The following is a 19,390-nucleotide window of genomic DNA, read 5'->3' as shown; positions in this document are numbered from 1 at the left end:
CTGCCTGTGTCAATAGGTCACCTATGTTCCGGCCCCTGCGGTAACAGAATAATGGTGGTTTAGTGAATGTTTTCCCAATCCTTTTGTCGTTTTCCAAGATGTGCCAGTGTTTCATAATACTTCTACGAATAGTACATGAGGAAGTACTAAAGGTGGTATTAATCCCAAAACGATCTGAAGTACTTGTTTGGATGGTCGGTTTGAGAAGTTGATCACGGGAAAACCTTTTCGCCTTTGCCAAGGCCTCTTTGACCTCCTTGTGTTTATAACCTCTATCAAGGAACTTGTGCGTCATACACTGGAGTGCTTTCTCACATTCGTCACTCCTACTGGTGAATCTCAAGACCCTAAGAAATTACTAGCTAAAGTAGGGTATTCCTATCTATGCTTTATGATGTATCTTCGTCAGCAGACGAGTTGGACCCTTATAAACAGAGACAAGGAAGACGATCTCCTTGTTGCTATAGTAAAGGGTGAATCGTATATTTGACGGGATGGAGTTCAGGTATTCCAGAAATTTCAACAAGTCTGCTTCAGAGCCATCCCATATCAGGAACAGATTGTCGATGTACATCATATATGTCCTGATGTTGTTAGCATATGGGGAATCATAAAGAATATGGGTTTGTTCATATTGAGACATGAACAGATTGGCATACGATGGGGCCATGTTAGACCCCATTGTTGTGCCCATACATAGATTGTAGTTGTGGGTGTTTTGCTTTATTGATCTTCTATGATGCAGTATTGAGTTCTATTATATAACCTGTATGCGATTTCTAACTTCCTAGTACATGTGGTTGTTTTTCCTCTACCCAGTTTTCCACTCCCTTCTCTTTCCCTCCCCTTGTCATCCAAACAGTTACCCTCAGCTATGGAAATTGTTTTTATTCCCTTAAGTTATATTCACTTCTTTCCTCACTGTCATTTGTTCTAGGGAGCTGCCATGCTGCTGCAATTCAGTGAATGGGGTACCAAGTCAGCGTGACACTCTTGTGCTGATCAGAAGTGCACATGCGCAAATACAGTTCAAGCTGGCTTCTCAGGACTATTGATGCCAAACATGCGTTTCCTAGAAACAGTGGACGCTAGGATCTCACTTGTCTACCGGGAGCCTGTACTCGTCTGCACATGCGCAATAGCATGCACTGCCTTGTCCTCCGATTTCCAAGATGCCAGCTGCGCTGCCTCAAACGCTGACTGCACTCGTGTAGCTCCAGGATTGAACAATTCGCTGCCTCTAATTGTCTTCACATGGTGAACTATGGGGTATATATGTTCTCTGGGTGTCATTGTCTGTTAGCACCCCCCTGAGGAAGGTCCTTCCAGGACCAAAATGTTGGGTTTTGAGTGTGCTGTTTTGTCACTTGCTAATACATGTTGATTTGCTATATCTGAGTGTTGCTGCCTTTGTGTCTTCTCTCGTGGGTAGACAGGGTTACTATATTGCATTCTATGGAGCATGCACCTTGACATAATACTTATCGCTTGGAGTGCTGGCTGTTGCTTTTGGTTGTATACACACACACACACATTCACACATATATATATACACACATATATATCACCCACGATTACGCTGCCTTTAGACGTGACTTTTGACAGGTCTCCGATACCCCTGCACACCAAGAAAGTGCCTCTGATTCTTTGCTTCAGCTTTCACAGGGACATCGATCCGTGGCCCAATACGCCTTGGAGTTCAGGACCATAGCAGCTGAGACTCGACGGGACCAGGAGGCTTTAGTCTCAGTCTTCTGGCGAGGCTTAACGAATTCTGTGAAGGACGAACTCGCCTCACAACCCAGGCTAGGACTTCTGGAGGAACTCATCTCCCAGGCCATTCAGGTGGATCAACGTCTTTAGGTACGCCGCGCTGAGCGCCAACACCCACGATTTATGCCTTTCCGTGCCCCTTTTCCAAGGTTCTCTTCAACCACGGGACCTATCGTCTCCCCGCTGCTCGCTCTGGAGGCTCCAGAGCTGATGCAACTCGGAGTCCAACATCCCCGGGCACCGATACGACAATTTCACCAAGCTGGTGGGTTATGTTACTACTGCGGATCTTCCGAGCATCTGATCCGTGAATGCCCACTGTGTCCGGGAAACGACTAGTGAGTATGAAGGGGCTCTCCCTGGGTGCTAACTTTCCTTGTCCCCTGCCCAAAGAGGAACTTCCCAAGAAGTTGACCATTCCCGTCTCCCTCTCTGGTCCTACCTTCCGCACTTCCACAGCTGCATTCATCGATTTCGGCGTGGGAGGACATTTCGTGGACCAGACCTTCTCTGAACAGAACCAGATTCCACTCATTAGGAAGAAGTCTCCCGTTGCCTTGGTATGGATCGACGGCCGTCCGCTCACCCCGGCTTACATCTCCTTGGAGACCTGCCCCTTCACCCTTTCTTCTTATTCCCACAAGGAGACCCTGACCTTGGATGTAATCCATGCTCATGTAACACCGGTCACCCTTGGCTTACCGTGGTTGCAGAAGCACAATCCGCACATCAATTGGACATCTCGAGATCCCATTGTCTGGAGGTCAAGGTCAGAGGAGTCTTCCCCACTAGCTGTACTTCCGCCTCTACTGCTGGCTAATACATCCAACCCTAAGGGAGACTTATCCGCCCCGTACGCTGATTTTTTGGATGTCTTCAGCAAAACTCAATCCAAGCAACTACCTCCTCACAGATCGTACGATTGTCCGATAGACTTGGTATATGGATACACATTGCCCAAATCCAAATCCAAATCCTACCCCCTCTCTCTGTCAGAGACGGAAGCAATGGACGAATATATTTGCGAGAACTTGAAGTGGGGCTTTATATGGCATTCCAATTCGCCCGCGGGGGCTGGATTCTTTTTCGTTAAGAAGAAAGACGGTACTCTCAGACCGTGTATAGACTACCGGGACCTGAACCGCATAACGGTAAAGAACTGTTACCCACTCCCACTCATCTCTGAACTCTTCGACAGACTTCAAGTTGCTTACCTGTTTAACAAGCAAGACCTTCGCGGGGCATATAATCTCATTCGCATCCGGGAGGGCGACGAATGGAAGACCGCCTTCAACACCCGTAGCGGCTACTACTAATATCTTGTGATGCCCTTCGGCTTATGCAACACTCCGGCGGTCTTTCAGGACTTTATCAATGACCTTTTTCGGGATGTCCTTAACCTTTTTGTTATTGTTTATCTGGACGACATTCTTATTTTTTCTATGAATCTACAGAATTATACCACCCATACGAAGTTCGTGCTCTCCCGCCCTGAGAGAACCGCTTGTTTTCCAAGATGGAGACGTGTCTTTTTCACCAGTCTTCCACCTCCTTTCTTGGGTATATTATTTTCAACAGGGGATTTGCCATGGACCCAGAGAAACTTAAAGCCGTAGTGGATTGGCCACAACCCGACTCCCTCAAGTCCATTCAGCGGTTTCTTGGGTTTTCCAATTATTACCTGAAATTTATTCGCAATTTTTCCACCATCATCGCTGCGATCACGGCACTGACCCAAAAAGGAGCCGATCCTTCGGCCTGGTCACCTAAGGCAGTCACGGCTTTCAAAGCTTTGAAACAAGCGTTTGTCTCAGCTCCCATCCTCTGACACCCGAACACCAATTTTTCTTTTACCCTGGAGGTAGACGCTTCGGACTGCGGGGCCGGCGCAGTCCTATCCCAGAGATTTTCTCCCCAGGATAAACTCCACCCTTGTAGGTTTTTCTGTAAGAAGTTTTCTCCAGCTGAGAGGAACTTAGATGTGGGCAATAGGGAACTTTTGGCCGTCAAATTGGCCCTTCATGAAAGGAGGCATCTTCTGGAGGGGTCAAAAGAGCCGTTCACGATTTTCACGGACCATAAAAACCTTTTGTACATCGAGAGTGATCGCCGCATAGGCTCCCGCCAAGCCCGCTGGTCGTTATTTTTCTCTAGGTTTAATTTTATTTTGTCCTACATTCCCAGCACCAAGAACGTCAAGGTGGATGCCCTCACCAGACAGTATTCTTCTGAAGAGAGACCGGAGAAAACTACTGAGTCCATCCTTCCCAAGCAAAAAATCCTCACGGTCTCTGCATTCAAGAATCTTGAAAAAAATCATCAAGTCTCAAGAACACCTTTCTAGAGATCTTGAGGTACCGAAGGATACATTGTACGTAGAGCCCAAATTTATTCCTGAAATTCTGGATTGGGGGCACGCTTCCCGTTCGGCAGGACATCCGAGATTCAAAAAAACACTGAACCTCATCCGTCGCACCTTCTGGTGGCCCAATATGGCCAAAAACCATCCTTGATTTTCCTTGTGCACGCAATAAGATACCTCGTCAGAGACCCCATGGTCTTCTTATGCCTTTACCCATCCCGGATCGCCCCATGTCCCACATATCCATGGACTTTATTGTCTAATTGCCTAGGTCGAATGGTATGAACACCATCCCAGTAGTGGTGGATCGGTTTTCCAAGATGGCACATTTAGTTCCTCTCAAAGGATAACCCTCCTCACCCGCGCTAGCCAATATTTTCTCAAGAGAGATTTTCCGGATCCATGGCATTCCCACATTTATCGTATCGGACAGAGGCTCTCAATTTGTTTCCAGATTCTGGAGGATATTCACCAGAAGACTGGGCATTTCTTCTTCCTTTTCTTCAGGATATTACACTCAATCTAATGGGCAGACTGAGAGGGTTAATCAATCTCTCCAGAAATACTTGAGGTGTTTCATCTCTGACTCCCAGGATGACTGGTCGGAATTACTTCCCTGTGCTGAGTATGCCTTTAATTCCTCCAGGAATGAACCCACTCGTGAGACGCCTTTCTTTAGTAATTACGGATTCCACCCGGCTCACCTGCCCATTTCCAATATCTCCTCTGGAGTACCAGCCGTGGATGAATGCATCTCCCTCTTACAGAACTCATGGTCCAGGATCCAATCGGCGCTTCAAAAGGTCCTCCCAGACTTCGAAACTCCAGGCTGACCGTCGTCGCCGGGTGCGCATGCGCGGGTGTGCATCAGTGTGTCTGACGTCACTGCGTTTGGGTGCGTGTCCAGAGTGTAATAATTTTTTGGCGCGAACAGGGATAGCCTGTAGAGTATTTAAAGGCTGGCATAGGGTGAACATATCACTCCTTGATAAAGTACCAGCAGGTACGAAACGCGTAGGAGGGTACTTACCTCCGTTTTTTTTAAATATGGACCAATAAAGATTACATTTTATCAGTATCCTTGCCTGGGACCCACTCTATTTGTGGCTGTGCGTTGGAGGGTTTTTTCCTTTGGATTTCCATTCATTCTCCTGGTTGCATGCCTACCAATATATACAGGACTGGGGCAAAACAATATGTGAGTATAACATTACCTTATGTCTATCTAGGTCTCTCCCAATGAGGTTTTAGGTCTGATTTTTTTCAATCTCAGCCTTTAACCTTCAGGGATAGAGACACCCTACTATTTGAGTGTATAGTCACAAAGTGCTATGGTTATTGCTTATATATCTCACTAGCCCTAGTTACCTACCCTCTGCATCTTCAAGAGTTGGAGCGAATGTCACTAACCTGTTCTATATGACCGTCGTCGCCGACCTGCACCCAGTTACAAGCCAGGGGATAAGGTTTGGTTGTCCACCAAAAATGACAGCTCAAAACCCCTTACCCTAAATTGGCACCTAGGTTTCTGGGCCCATTTGCTATCATGGAGCAGGTAAACCCGGTGGCCTTCCGCCTTCAGTTACCCAAAAAAATGAGAAATTTCTAATGTATTTCACACTTCACTTCTCAATCCGTTTATTTCCAGTTCTCTCTTTCCGGACCACACTCTTAGACCAGACCCAGTGATCATACAGGGCAATGAAGAGTACGAGGTCCAAGCCATAATGGATTTCCACCTCTCGAGAGGTAAGGTTCAATTCTTGGTCCATTGGAAGGGCTTTGGACCCTAAGAAAGATCATGGGTATCCCTTAAAGACATTCACGCACCAGGACTTCTTAAACGTTTCCGAAAGAAGTTTCCATCTAAACCGTGGGAGGATCGTCCTGAGGCCGACCCTGAAGGGGGGTACTGTGAGGATTCGGGGGTCACTAGTCCCTCACTAGTCCCGTCCGTTCCCCGTGGTTGGGGGGCTCCCCCTTTGTCCCCGGCGGGTGATCGCTGTTCCGCGGGCGACTGGGACTCAGGCGGCTGCAATTGCTCCTGGGTGCGCGCTCCCCCTCGTTACGGAGCGTGCGCCGGACCAAGTTAATTTATTCACTGCTCCTGCAGTGAAGCCACACCCCCAGCTCACCCACAGGCTGCAATCCTACTCCAAAGCTGCTCACCTGTATTCTTCTCAAGACAGCCTATCCAGGACGGCTCCACGCACTCCTCCAAGTCTGCCCTCTTCCTATTCGCCAGCCGCACTATATAATGCCTGTCTTGTCTTTCCCACATTGCTCGACATAGTCTCTGCTTGCGGATGTCTATTCTGGCTCTCTCTTATCTTCGTTTACTCAGGTTACGACCCGGCTTGGGCGGACTGTTCTCTCTGGCTCTCGACCCCGGCTCCCACTTGACCACGCTGCTTCTCACGTCCCACGATCTCAGCTTGGACCCCGACCTTCCGGATCTCTCCTCTCGCTGACCTTGGCTAACGGCAACCACTATGTCTCTTCTTTTACCGGTACCGGCAAGTATTGCTACAGCTACTCTCCACCTGGCCTGGCAACACCTAACAACACTCCGGCCACGCTCCTTCTGCTGCGGGTGCGTGCACATATACGTCCCCAACTCAGTATAAGGGACGAGTCTGGTCTGCAGGCAGCACCGACGTAACACGCTGAAGCTAAGTGCTAAGGCTGATCCCTGACAAGTAGACCAGAGGATACCGACACTAAGTAGCGGCTGAGCTGCATACCAAGTGGAAGAACTAGTTTCTCCTTTCTGGAAAGAAAATCACTCCGGAGGACACAGACGGCACGGATCCTGGCAGGTCTCTTCAACCATTGGTGCATCCTTATCTTGCTGCAGCTCGGGTGAACACTGACTCCAGTTGGTAACATGTGCCAAAATTCATGTATTGCTTGAATTGAATACTTTCTTGTGTGTGTGTGATGTGCAGGGAGAGAGGAGGTGTGTGAATGCAGGGAGAGGGGGGGATGTGTGTGAATGCAGGGAAACGAGGGATTTGTGCAGGGAAAGGTGGGATGTGTATTTTCAATTTAACTTCAGTAATAAGACAATAGAGATGTAAAAACCACACAACACACACATTCCTGATTACCTAGTGCTGGCGCGTTACTTTTCCACAGCGTACCCAACTTGATACCAAGCTCTTTCCCATATTCATCGCCATACAGACCAGGAGCTCTGTGTGTGGGGGGAGGTCTGTGCAGGTTCTGTAGTAGATTTTCCTGTGGTACTGCAACGCCATAAGGTTCTGTCCTTACTCGTTTTTCTCGCACAATTTACACACCTAAAATTGGGACAGTTAGTGAGGTCTCAAAGTAATGTACATTTTATAAAGGAAGAGCTGAAAAAAGATACACGTTCTTAATAATGCGACTTGTCTTTTCTTTCTTCTTGCAAGGATTTGGAAAACCAATAAGTGATGGTCACAGAGTAATAGTCTGCAGAATACAGAGGTGGCATTAGCTGCCCACTAAACAAGGTAAAGTAGTGTAGGTGACAGCAACTAAAGTTATCCATAATGTCAACAGCTGACTCTGGTTAAATAAGGCTTCGAAAACAGCGGCCCTGCGTTCCTAAAATGCGGAAAGACTTGTGTGGGTGAGAGGAAAAGGAGTACTTAGGATAGCTAGCAAGGAGAAAAGGCCGATTGTACAATCTCTTATGGGTTGGTAATCTCAAGATTTATTTAAACTTATTTAAAAAAAAACATAACATTTTCATAGAAAACAAAGTAATTATAATGTCCTCATAATCAAACACATAAATGTTCCTGGAGAAATACAGAACAGGATTTATCACACAATAAACAAATAAGTAAAACAGTTATTTTAACCCTTTGAGTGACGGAGGGGTCAGGTGATCGCTCCCTCACTGATGACAGAACGGACAGGGAGACCCCCCTCCCTTCTATCCCACGTAGTGATAGATTCGTCCTGCCCTGTACAGGAGCACAGAATGACATCTCCCCTAGGAAAAGCAGCAGGATTACTATGACGTAGCTATTACATCGTGGGGCCAGACGCGGTGACATAGCAGCTACATCAAAAGGGCACCCAAAGGGTTAAATTGTGATTTCATCCTTTTCAATGCAGTCATGTACTCCAAGTGATTTCATGTTTTCCCGCCACTAAGTTGGATTTAAGCTGCAGTTAAACAAAGAAACAAAAAAAAAGTGTGTGCCGAGCACGCGCATTTTAAAGTAAAACTTCTTTGTGTTTTGTCTCGGAAATTGTATTTATGATGGTGATGTTTTTCATTAAAAATCAAAAAACACAATTTTAGTGCCAAACGCAAAGAAGTTTGACTTAGAATGTGTGTTTTAGCTATTTGCACTTTATTTATATTAACTGTGAATTCCTCTAGTGTTTGTGGGTGTGCGTCAGCGTGCGCGTCAGTCAGTGTATGTATCACTGTGTCCCTGTGTGTGCGTCACTGTGTGCGTGTGTGCATTAGTCAGTGTGTGTCTGTAACTGTGTGCGTCACTGCGTGAGTCAGTGTGTGTGTATTACCGTGTGTCTGTGTGCAAGTCAGTATGTGCACTGTGTGTTTGTATCACTGTGTGTGTTTTTGTCCTCCAAGTGTGGCGCTGAGATAGTGTGTGCTCCAGCTTTCCTCCCTCCGGCGGAGCTGCGGGGAGACAGCACATCTCCCGGCCGAAGAGGAGAAGATCCTGTGTGCCCGGTGCGGGGGTAGAGAGAGGGGAGCGGTGGCGTCTGGAACTGCAGGCGGATTTCAGTTTCAGGACATTGCGGGCTAAGTCCCGGTCAGGGGAAATTCTTATTTAGGATTCCCAGTGTAACAGGGACTTATCCATGTTAAAGAAACTTGCCTTCAATCCAGCAGTGTGCTGGTTAATTGCATATCAGCAATTAAACAACTCCACCTGGCTGATTAGAGCTCTCTCAGAAATAGCCTATTCTGAGACAGGAAGGAGGATTCCTTAGTCTCACAATTGGGGCTGACCCAGGAAGGACAGATGTCTTGAGCTGCAAAGAGACTGCAGGCTGACAGCAAGATAAAGGGGAGCAGACCCTCTACTGTATACCTGGAAGCAGACATTGCCTTAGCACACAAGGGTGCGGACACCAGGAGAGCAGAGACGCCTTCCCTACAGAAACAGATAAGACTTTCTTATGGAATTAATATATATCTGTGTATATATAGAATCCAACGCACAGCCGGCACACCATATGCAAGTAAATAAGTTTTGGTGCTTATCCCATAAAGCAATAACAGACCATACGATACCGGTTGCAACACGACATCAAGGGACAGCACGCAGGTAAGTAAATCAAAAATGTTCTATATTTGATAGAAGACACAAAAACCGACGTTTCGGTCCCCCAGTGGGACCTTTGGCACCACCTTGAGAAAGGTCCCACTGGGGGACCGAAACGTCGTTTTTTGTGTCTTCTATCAAATATAGAACATTTTTGATTTACTTACCTGCGTGCTGTCCCTTGATGTCGTGTTGCAACCGGTATCATATGGTCTGTGTATATATATATATATATATATATATATACACATGAAGGTCAGTCAGCACACTGTAGTAGAAAAGGTTGTAATAGCAGATGCTAGTCCCATAGAGAATAAGTATGATACGAACCAATCCAAAGACCAGTAAAGAGACAGCAGACCGCACGGTGTTAATCCAAAAATATATATTCACAACATCAAATACACGTAAGCCAACGTTTCGGTCCCACAGAGAGACCTTCCTCAGGGCCGTGCCACGGCCCTGAGGAAGGTCTCTCTGTGGGACCGAAACGTTGGCTTACGTGTATTTGATGTTGTGAATATATATTTTTGGATTAACCCCGTGCGGTCTGCTGTCTCTTTACTGGTCTTTGGATTGGTTCGTATCATATATATATATATATATATAATCAAAAAATAAATAGATGATACCGTTCTGTAGCTAACGAAATGCTTTTATTTGTGCGCGCTTTCGAGATACACTGATCTCTTCTTCCGGCGATGTTACAATGAATGAAGCAAGCAAAAGGTATACTTAAAAACAGTGTCTCTTGGAATGTTATCTATGCTTGTCCTTCCCCCCGTGTGGATGTGTTTTATGGCTAGAGGTGTCAAAAGGTTCCTGAAAGCAAGGGATGTAAGTGTGTGTGTGTATCTGTGTGAATAAAAATGAATGGAGAGCCCACAGTATATACAGTGCTTTACAAAAGGTGTGTGTGGAGTGGGAGTGGATATAGATGGTGTGGGTAGGTGTGGAAATATGAGAGATAGTAGCACAATTAAAAGTGTGTGTGGATACTATGTGGTCCCTATTGGTGTATAGGGATGGAAAAACAAGGAGTATTGGTATGTGTAAGAGACAGTTGTGCATACATATAGAACAGTGTGCTAACACATTTAGCACTCATGGGAAGAGAGTTCACTTGTGTCAGTAATGACTCATAAAATTTTGATCTCTGTTTAGGACACCTCTAGCCATAAAACACATCCACACCGGGGGAAGGACTAGCACAGATAACATTCCAAGAGACACTGTTTTTAAGTATACCTTTTGCTTGCTTCATTCATTGTAACATCGCCGGAAGAAGAGATCAGTGTATCTCGAAAGCTCGCACAAATAAAAGCATTTAGTTAGGCACAGAACGGTATCATCGATTTATTTTTTGATTATTGAAGCTCGGATAACACGGTACTGATACCTCTACGTGTGTGTGTGTGTGTGTGTGTGTGTATATATGTATATATATATATATATGTATGTATATATGTATGTATATATATATATATGTATTTTTGTAAGAAATGGATTGCCATTCTCAATAAATGCTCCAGTGATCTTATGATATTGGTGATAGAGCAATCCAGCAAGGAAATTGCAAAAATTAAACATGAGGTGGATGTCATCCAGGGGCAGCATGGTGATAAACTGATAGCTGACACAAGCACTGATTGGACGGATAAGATCCAGACCACAATTGACATTTACAGGGACAATCTTATTAAATATAAGAAAGAAAAGCTGAGGCTTGTGAAAACTGATTACAAAGAACGTAAGGTTTATCGCTGGCTGTTGGGCCTGGGGGAACCGAACACAGGTCGAGGGGGACAGAGACGCAAAACCGCTCGCGCCAGGAAGCCTGCCTACAGATCGGGTGTGCCAACGAGTGACACTGACTTCTCTGATAATACGGAGGGCTCTAGAAGTGATTTTTTAGGTCCCACAGAGGCCGGACACGCCAACCCCCTGTTTCCAGAAGCAGACGGAAGGGACCCACCAGGAGGGGTGGGAGAAAATCGGCGGTATCCAGAGCGCGAAAACAAGAGTGGCAGAGGACCTCGCAGTCGCAGGCCACCACGGTAATATATAATCTGACTGACGTTACCCTGACAGCGGCGCAGCTAAGCGTCCTCCACAAAGGCCTCAGTTTTGTACCCACTCACATTCAACGCAGTTTTAACTGGGAAGTCGAAATGTACAAATTTAATAGACAATTGACACTTAAAGACTTCTTTATCAAACAGCCCCTACCAAACACCTCTGTCAAGGCCAACACCTTCAAATGCAGCAGCAATTTTGATCCACAAACTAACAACCATAGTATAGCAGCCTTTATGAATGTTCTGGATAAAGAAACTGTCACACAAAATAAGACCAAGAGAGTAAGCTATCATAATATCACGAGAGAAGAAAAATCAGCGATTGACGCATTGAGAAACAACAAAGAGATCATTATCCGCGCTGCGGACAAAGGGGGTGGCATTGTGTTACTCAAATATGTGGAGTATAAAAAGGAAATAGAGAATCAACTATCCGTTTCATCCACATATAGATGCTTACCAGCGGATCCTACGGTGGAGTATAAAAAGGAGGTGGATTCGATCATACAGATGGGGGTTTTGAACAACTGGATCTCTGAGGAAACGGGCAGATTCCTGACACAACCCTTTCCACGAATGCTCATCCTATACACCTTGCCTAAAATACACAAATCGGCCACAAAACCACCAGGAAGACCTATTATTTCTGCAAGAGGATCGCTATGCCACCCATTATCTCAGTTTATTGATTTTTTCCTCCAGCCCATGGTTATGAGTATGAGCTCCTATGTCAAGGACACAACAGATTTTATTTTACAGCTTGGTGACATCAGACTGGAAAATATGGATTACATTTTGGTCACTCTTGACGTGAGTAGTCTCTATACCAATATCCCCCATCAAGAGGGGCTTGAAGCGGTCAGATCGAAGTTCGGGACCTTTGCAGCACATGCAGGTCCACCGGTGGAATTCCTTATGTTACTCATGGAAATCATTCTCAACAAAAACTATTTCCGATTCGAAAGAAGCGTCTATTTGCAATTAAGTGGGACCGCGATGGGGTCCAATATGGCACCGGCGTATGCAAACCTATTCATGGATGTATATGAGCATACACACATCCTACATGATGCCCCACACGCGGTATGCATTAAAAAATATCTAAGATATATGGACGACGTCTTCCTTATATGGGATGGTTCAGAAACTGCATTGTTAGAATTCATAGAACACTTGAATCATATTCCATCTACCATCAGATTCACAGCACAGTTCATCCGAGATTTCCTTTCTGGATACCATCGTGTATAAGTCGGGTGAAGGCCTGGCCTCTAGGCTTTATCACAAGGATACAGACAGGAACACGCTACTGTATGCCACTAGCCACCACCCTGCACCGCTCAAGAGGCGTCTCCCCTTCTCACAGTTACTCAGAGTGAAAAGAATAACGTCTAATCCGGATGAACTAGAACCAGCTCTCTCAGCCATGGCGGCACGCTTCCGGGACAGGGGTTATGACCACAAGGACATCAGTGAAGCCCTGATCAAAGTAAGGAGCATCGACAGGCAATCTCTGCTGCAACCGATTACGAATAAACCTACGGAATGACGTTGCCACTTCATCAGCACTTACTGTACGGCGTCCAACCGCATCAAGCGCAGTATACACAAGAACTGGCATATCTTAGCGAATGACAACAAGATTGGCAAAATCTATAAAGATCCACCGCTGTTCTGCTACAAGCGAGGACGCAATTTGGGAGATATGTTGACACAAGCGGACCCAGTGGATAAGTATGGACACTCTAAAACCTGGCTCGAAAGAAAACCAGGTTCATACAGATGCTATGGTTGCACCAATTGCAGTTTCATGCAAACTGGTGCAAGTTATACCCACCCACACAGTGGGGTACCGATCAAGATCAAGAATTTCCTAAACTGTGAGTCTCGTTTTGTCGTATATATGATCACGTGCCCTTGTGGGCTGCGTTACATGGGGAAAACTACACGGATGCTGAAGGAGAGAATAGCCATCCATCGCTCCACGATTAGGAAAGCATTGAACAGCAAGGACGAACAGAGTGAGCTTAAATTTCTGCCGGTTGCCAGACATTTTAAAGAACTACGGCACTCACTAGCCACAATGCGATGTATGCCTATATTACAAGTACAGCCACCACCCAGAGGGGGAGACAGGAACAAGTTGCTTCTGCAACAAGAGGCAAGACTAATATACGAGCTCAAGACCCTCTCTCCTTACCGACTAAATGAAGATCTGAAATTAGGCTGTTTTCTGTAAAAATTATGTACAATTTTTGTAGTGTGAATATTTTTGGGTACATTGATTGTTCATTTGTTCCATTGTTACACTATTTCATTGTGCTCTGTACCCTTTACGCATTTTCCTCCATTCCCCCCTTTCCCCCCCCCCTCCTTTTTTCATGCATGTTTTATTCACTTTTGGGTGTGTAGCCACACTCGGTGTCCATCTTTTAAACAACTCACAGTCTACTATCGGTTGCATGTGGATACACCACCACTTTAACCATCTATATATATATAGATGGGCTTGTTGGTACTACAGGCATTAGACATGCCACTTCATAGTAGACGCACATGTATATATCACGTTTTTTGGCCGTCTAACATATAGATTACGGTTATTACACCAACACTCCACCAGATAGGGTTACATATATGCTAAGAATTAGCATGTTCCTTCTGGAATACAGTTATCTATGTTATAGACATTAGTCTTATGATTTCGATTTTTTGATTTTATTATGGGCCTGTTTTCAGGTTCACTCATGCATTTTAAGTGTCTAACCTTTGATCACTGTGTTTCTGACATTGCCACTATCCGTGCTTAGTATGCTACTGCCATCTTTATTGTGCCCATGTTTCCTTCTCAGTTCTGTCCATTACGCTGTTTGAGTAACAGTCTTATGCTCTCTAATACTGCTTGCGCTATTTGCGCAGCGTTGCGCATGCGCATTAGCACAGATACACGCGCACCCTCTACTGCAGTAGTCAGGGACGCGTTCGGGTTGTCAGTGACACACTGCGCATGCGCGGTTACGCTCCACGGCGCGCATTGAGTGAGAATCACCCGCCCTACATTCACAACAGGTTGGGGAAGTGTTTAGATCCAACGGACGCGTTGCCATTATGGGATTTATGATTTACTGCCCGTCCTACCCTGATTGCTGTTCCCCGGACAGTGTGCACGATTTCCAGGACCATTTACATTAAGGTATTCATTTATAGGCACACTTTGCAACATCTACAGTATGCATCTCCAACACTGATGGTGAGTTGCTGTTCTGGCTATGCATTTTATATGTATTTCATATGTATTTTAACCATTTATGCGCATTTGAATATAATTACATGCTTCAAGTAGTCATGGTTACATAAACAGGATGCACTGTGATGTCACAATGTTGTTATCAAGGTTTGATCATGTGACTAAGTACACATGTGCATAGATCAGGTTTTCTCATTGGTGCGTACCAGTGTCAGTATGTTGGATTGGCTGTTTAGAAATGTGGGTTGTATCTGGGATTACAATTTGGATTTCATGATTGCTTTCAGGTGATTTTTAGTATGTGTTAAGGGGTATATATGGGTGCTTGTGTTAGTCTGTAGTTGCACTGCCCTGAGGAAGGTCCCGTTGGGAGGACCGAAACGTTGGCGGCCTTGTGTTACTGAATACACTTTTTTGATACCATACCTGCAGTGTGCTGTCTCTTTTTGGCTATCAGGATCCCCTGGTCTCCATATGTCTACATACTCTCTATGGGACAAGCATCTGCCTCCTGCAACAAAACCGTGAGTGCTAATCTCCATACCTGACTATATGTATGTATATATATATATATATATATATATATACACAGTGTTCGACAAACCTATACATTTGCTCGCCCCGGGCGAGTGGATTTAACATCGTGGCGAGCTCCTATTGGCCCAAGCAGCATACGTTTGGTACTAGGTGGCGAGTAGATTATTGGGTGATTTGTCAACTACTGTAATATATATATATATATATATAGTGCAGAATAAATTAGTTCAATCACCTTTTTTTATTGGACTAACAATTTATGCCGTAGGACAAGCTTTCGAGAGTTCTCCTCTCTTCTTCAGGTCAAGCAATACTGATATGCAAAGGATTCTATGGCTAAACCAGTGTAGAGAAAAAAAAACAAAAAAACAGATATGGACTGTAGATAAGGTAGGGTGTTAAAAGTGTTTGAAGCCAGAGGACAGTGACAAGGAAAGGTGGGGAGGGGGAGGGAAGCTGGGGGGTGGGGGGGGAAAGAGAAAGTGTGGATAAGAATGGAGGCAAGCAGGATAATTACAAACAATTTTGATAGGCTGTGAGAAAACCCATGTCCGCATTAAGTCCTTTGGTTTTGGTGTCAAAGAGTCATATCATTCTGAATTCAAATGTTTTCCGTTCTTGGGTGCGTTTAAACATTCCATTGAGGATTTTGATTTTTAAATCATTTATGGAATGATCTGGTTGTGAGAAGTGATGTCCCACAGGTGAGAAGTATCTTCCTTCTTCGTGATGGAGTATAGAGTGTCTGTCCATAAATGATTTAAAAATCAAAATCCTTAATGGAATGTTTAAAAGCACCCAAGAACGGAAAACATTTGAACTCAGAATGATAAGACTCTTTGACACCAAAACCAAAGCACTTAATGCGGACATGGGTTTTCTCACACCCTATCAAATATCAAAATTGTTTGTAATTATCCTGCTTGACTCCATTCTTATCCACACTTTCTCTCACCCCGCAGCGTCCCTCTACCTCCCCACCTTTCCTTGTCACCGTCCCCTGGCTTCAAACACTTAACACCCTACCTTATCTACAGTCCATATCTGTTGTTGTTGTTTTTTATTCTCTACACTGTTTTAGTTATAGAATCCTTTGTATATCAGTATTGCTTGACCTGAAGAAGAGAGGAGAACTCTTGAAAGCTTGCCCTATGACATAAATTGTTAGTCCAATAAAAAAGGTATCGCCTAATACTGAAGAACTCATTTATTGTGCACTATCGCAACTGGACTAACACGGCTATTTTCTGATTATATATATATATATATATATACACACATACATACATACATATACATATCCTCTCTTCTCTTCCATCTCCTACCCCCCCCCCCATATATAAAAGTGCGGTACAGTGAGAGAGTACCCCGCCACTGCCTGCCTGCCTACCACACACACACACACACACACACACACACACACACACACACTTCTGAAAATCTTGTTTGTGAGTCTCTGTAGACCATTTAATTGGTCCGTCGGTCCCACGGCTCTCATTGGCCGGTGTGTCTCGCCCCCCCCCCCCCCCACGGCTCTCATTGCCCGGTGCGCTCTAACCCAGGGCTCCCCAACCCCCAGGCACACTGCTGCGCTGCCTGAGGTGAGGAAATGCTCACTGTTGGTGTAGGGGGAGGCTTAACTGAGACTGAGTTTTTGCACCCCCCCCCCCAGCACCGAATTTGACCCACCCAGCACTGTTTTTGACCACCCCCTAGTTCAATTTTTGACCCCCCCAGCTCCGTTTTTGACCCCCCAGCTCCGTTTTTGACCCCCCCAACACACACAGTGACAGACACACAGTGACTGACACGCACACACAGGGACTGACACACACACAGTGACACCCCACTTTCCACCCAGCTCCGTTTTTTTACCCCCAGCTCCGTTTTTGACAACCCCCCAGCTCCGTTTTTGACCCCCCTAACACACACAGTGACAGGCACACACAGTGACAGACACACACACACAGTGACAGAGACACACACACACAGTGACAGAGACACACACACACACACAGTGACACCCCCACTTGCCTGCCTTCCCCCCGCCCCTGCCTTCCCCTCACCCCACGCCCCTGCCTTCCCCTCACGCCGCCTCCCGTCTCTGCCTTTCACCCAACGGCCGCCTCACACCCCTGCGCCCCACATTCGCCACCCGCACTCAGACACCCGCCGCCTCTCACCCACCCGACACGCCTGCCGCATCCCGCCCCTACATCACTGGCCAGCTGTCGCACCCACTCACCACCCACCCGCCACACTCACACCCCTATGCACAGACATCACTGACCAGCCGCCGCCCGCACTCACCAGACACCCGCCGCCTCACACCCTAGCAGGACCACCACCCACAGCCAGCACTCACTACCCACCCACCACCCGTACTGAACACCCACCCGCCGCCTCACACCCACTCACGCCCTAGAGGGACACACACCTCACATTTTACATCATTTATGTCACCAAAATATACATTGTACTGTGGTGTCTTTACAACAAACCATTTTTAAACAACAACATCGTATTACATTTTCTTTCGTGTTTCTTTTCAACATTATTATACAACCTTTCCACCAAATAGTCATCCTATTGTTCCCCTATTTATACATAATACTATCTATTATGGATTTACATCCAAATCGACTCGCCGAACAAACAAATCTACTCGCCACCTAGTACCACACGTGTGCTGCTTGGGCCAATAGGAGCTCGCCACGATGTTAAATCCACTCGCCCGGGGCGTGCAAATGTATAGGTTTGTCGTACACTGCGTATATGTATATATGTATATATGTATGTATGTATGTATGTATGTATATATATATATATATATATATATATATATATACACAGGCATACCCCGCTTTAAGTACACTCACTTTAAGTACACTCGCGAGTAAGTACATATCGCCCAATAGGCAAACGGTAGCTCACGCATGCGCCTGTCATTACGTCCTGAACAGCAATACCGGCTCCCTACCTGTACCGAAGCTGTGCGCAAGCAGGGAGACTATAGAGCCTGTTACAAATGTGTTATTTACATCAGTTATGCACGTATATGACGATTGCAGTACAGTACATGCATCGATAAGTGGGAAAAGGTAGTGCTTCACTTTAAGTACATTTTCGCTTTACATACATGCTCCGGTCCCATTGCGTACGTTAATGCGGGGTATGCCTGTATATATATATTACTTGTGAGCACATTCACATCTCAGACAGGTCTGCAACCCTGCTTTTCACCATTATCACACAGCATAAAGTGCTTCCACTGCAGCAAGGAATTCTGGGAAATAACATGCAAATCAGCACACAGTGTGTGGTGAAGACCTACTCAGGTCTCAAACAAGCAAAGCCAGTACAACCAACCTCACACTGAAGAGACCCACAAGGTTGAAACAGTCTGTCTGTGACTGGGTTCACTGGCTTTGCATTTAATACCAGGCTACGATTAAAAGCTGTGTTTAAAGCAGCATGCATTGGCTTAAGGGTTGTCCATGTAAAGTGGGCTTGAGACAAAAGGTGGCACTGTGTGCTCATTTGCATGTCATTTCCCAGAATCCCTTGCTGCAGTGGAAGCACTGTATGCTGGGTGAGAAAGCACCACCTTGAGAAAGGTCCCACTGGGGGACCGAAACGTCGTTTTGTGTGTCATACAGGGAGGTACCAAAAGCCTCAACATGATTTTCCCCGTTTGAGTTACTTTATGGAAGGCAACCCCGGGGTCTGCTAGCATTAATCAAAGATTCCTGGGTGCAGCGGGATCCTTTGAGGGATAATATAGTAGGATATATTACCCAGATGAGGGAAAGGATTATCCGGATGCAGGATCTGGCTAATGAAAATTTGAGGGAAGCTCAATAACACCAGAAAGTGTGGTATGACAAAAAGTCCAGAGATAGGGTATTGCTTCCTGGGGATAAAGTACTCCTCTTGTTGCCCGATAGAGAATAAACTGGTAGCTAGATGGCAAGGTCCATATACCATTGTGGAAAGAAAAGGGGCTGTGAACTACCAAGTAAGCATACCAGGAAGAATGGACCAGTCTATATACCATGTTAATTTGCTAAAAGGTTGTAAAGAGAGAGAAACATTG

At 45.6% G+C, this 19,390-nt stretch overlaps 1 protein-coding gene across 12 annotated transcripts in view; it reads right to left on the bottom strand.

The window, feature by feature from the left end:
- Positions 1-19,390, bottom strand: part of LOC142466871 (uncharacterized) — a 52,510-nt gene that overhangs the window by 23,243 nt on the left and 9,877 nt on the right. For 10 of the 12 annotated variants that reach the window (XR_012788257.1, XR_012788256.1, XR_012788258.1 and 7 more), the window contains one exon: positions 7,246-7,437. The exons of the other annotated variants lie outside the window; for them this stretch is intronic. The gene's annotated coding sequence lies outside the window, so the exon portion shown is untranslated. The remainder of the gene's footprint in view (positions 1-7,245; positions 7,438-19,390) is intronic. 12 annotated transcript variants of the gene reach the window in all.

Source organism: Ascaphus truei, chromosome 15 (genome assembly GCF_040206685.1).
Source record: "Ascaphus truei isolate aAscTru1 chromosome 15, aAscTru1.hap1, whole genome shotgun sequence".
NCBI lineage: Eukaryota > Metazoa > Chordata > Amphibia > Anura > Ascaphidae > Ascaphus > Ascaphus truei.
Note: the sequence above shows the minus strand (reverse complement) of the source record. Positions and strands in the feature narration are given on the sequence as shown.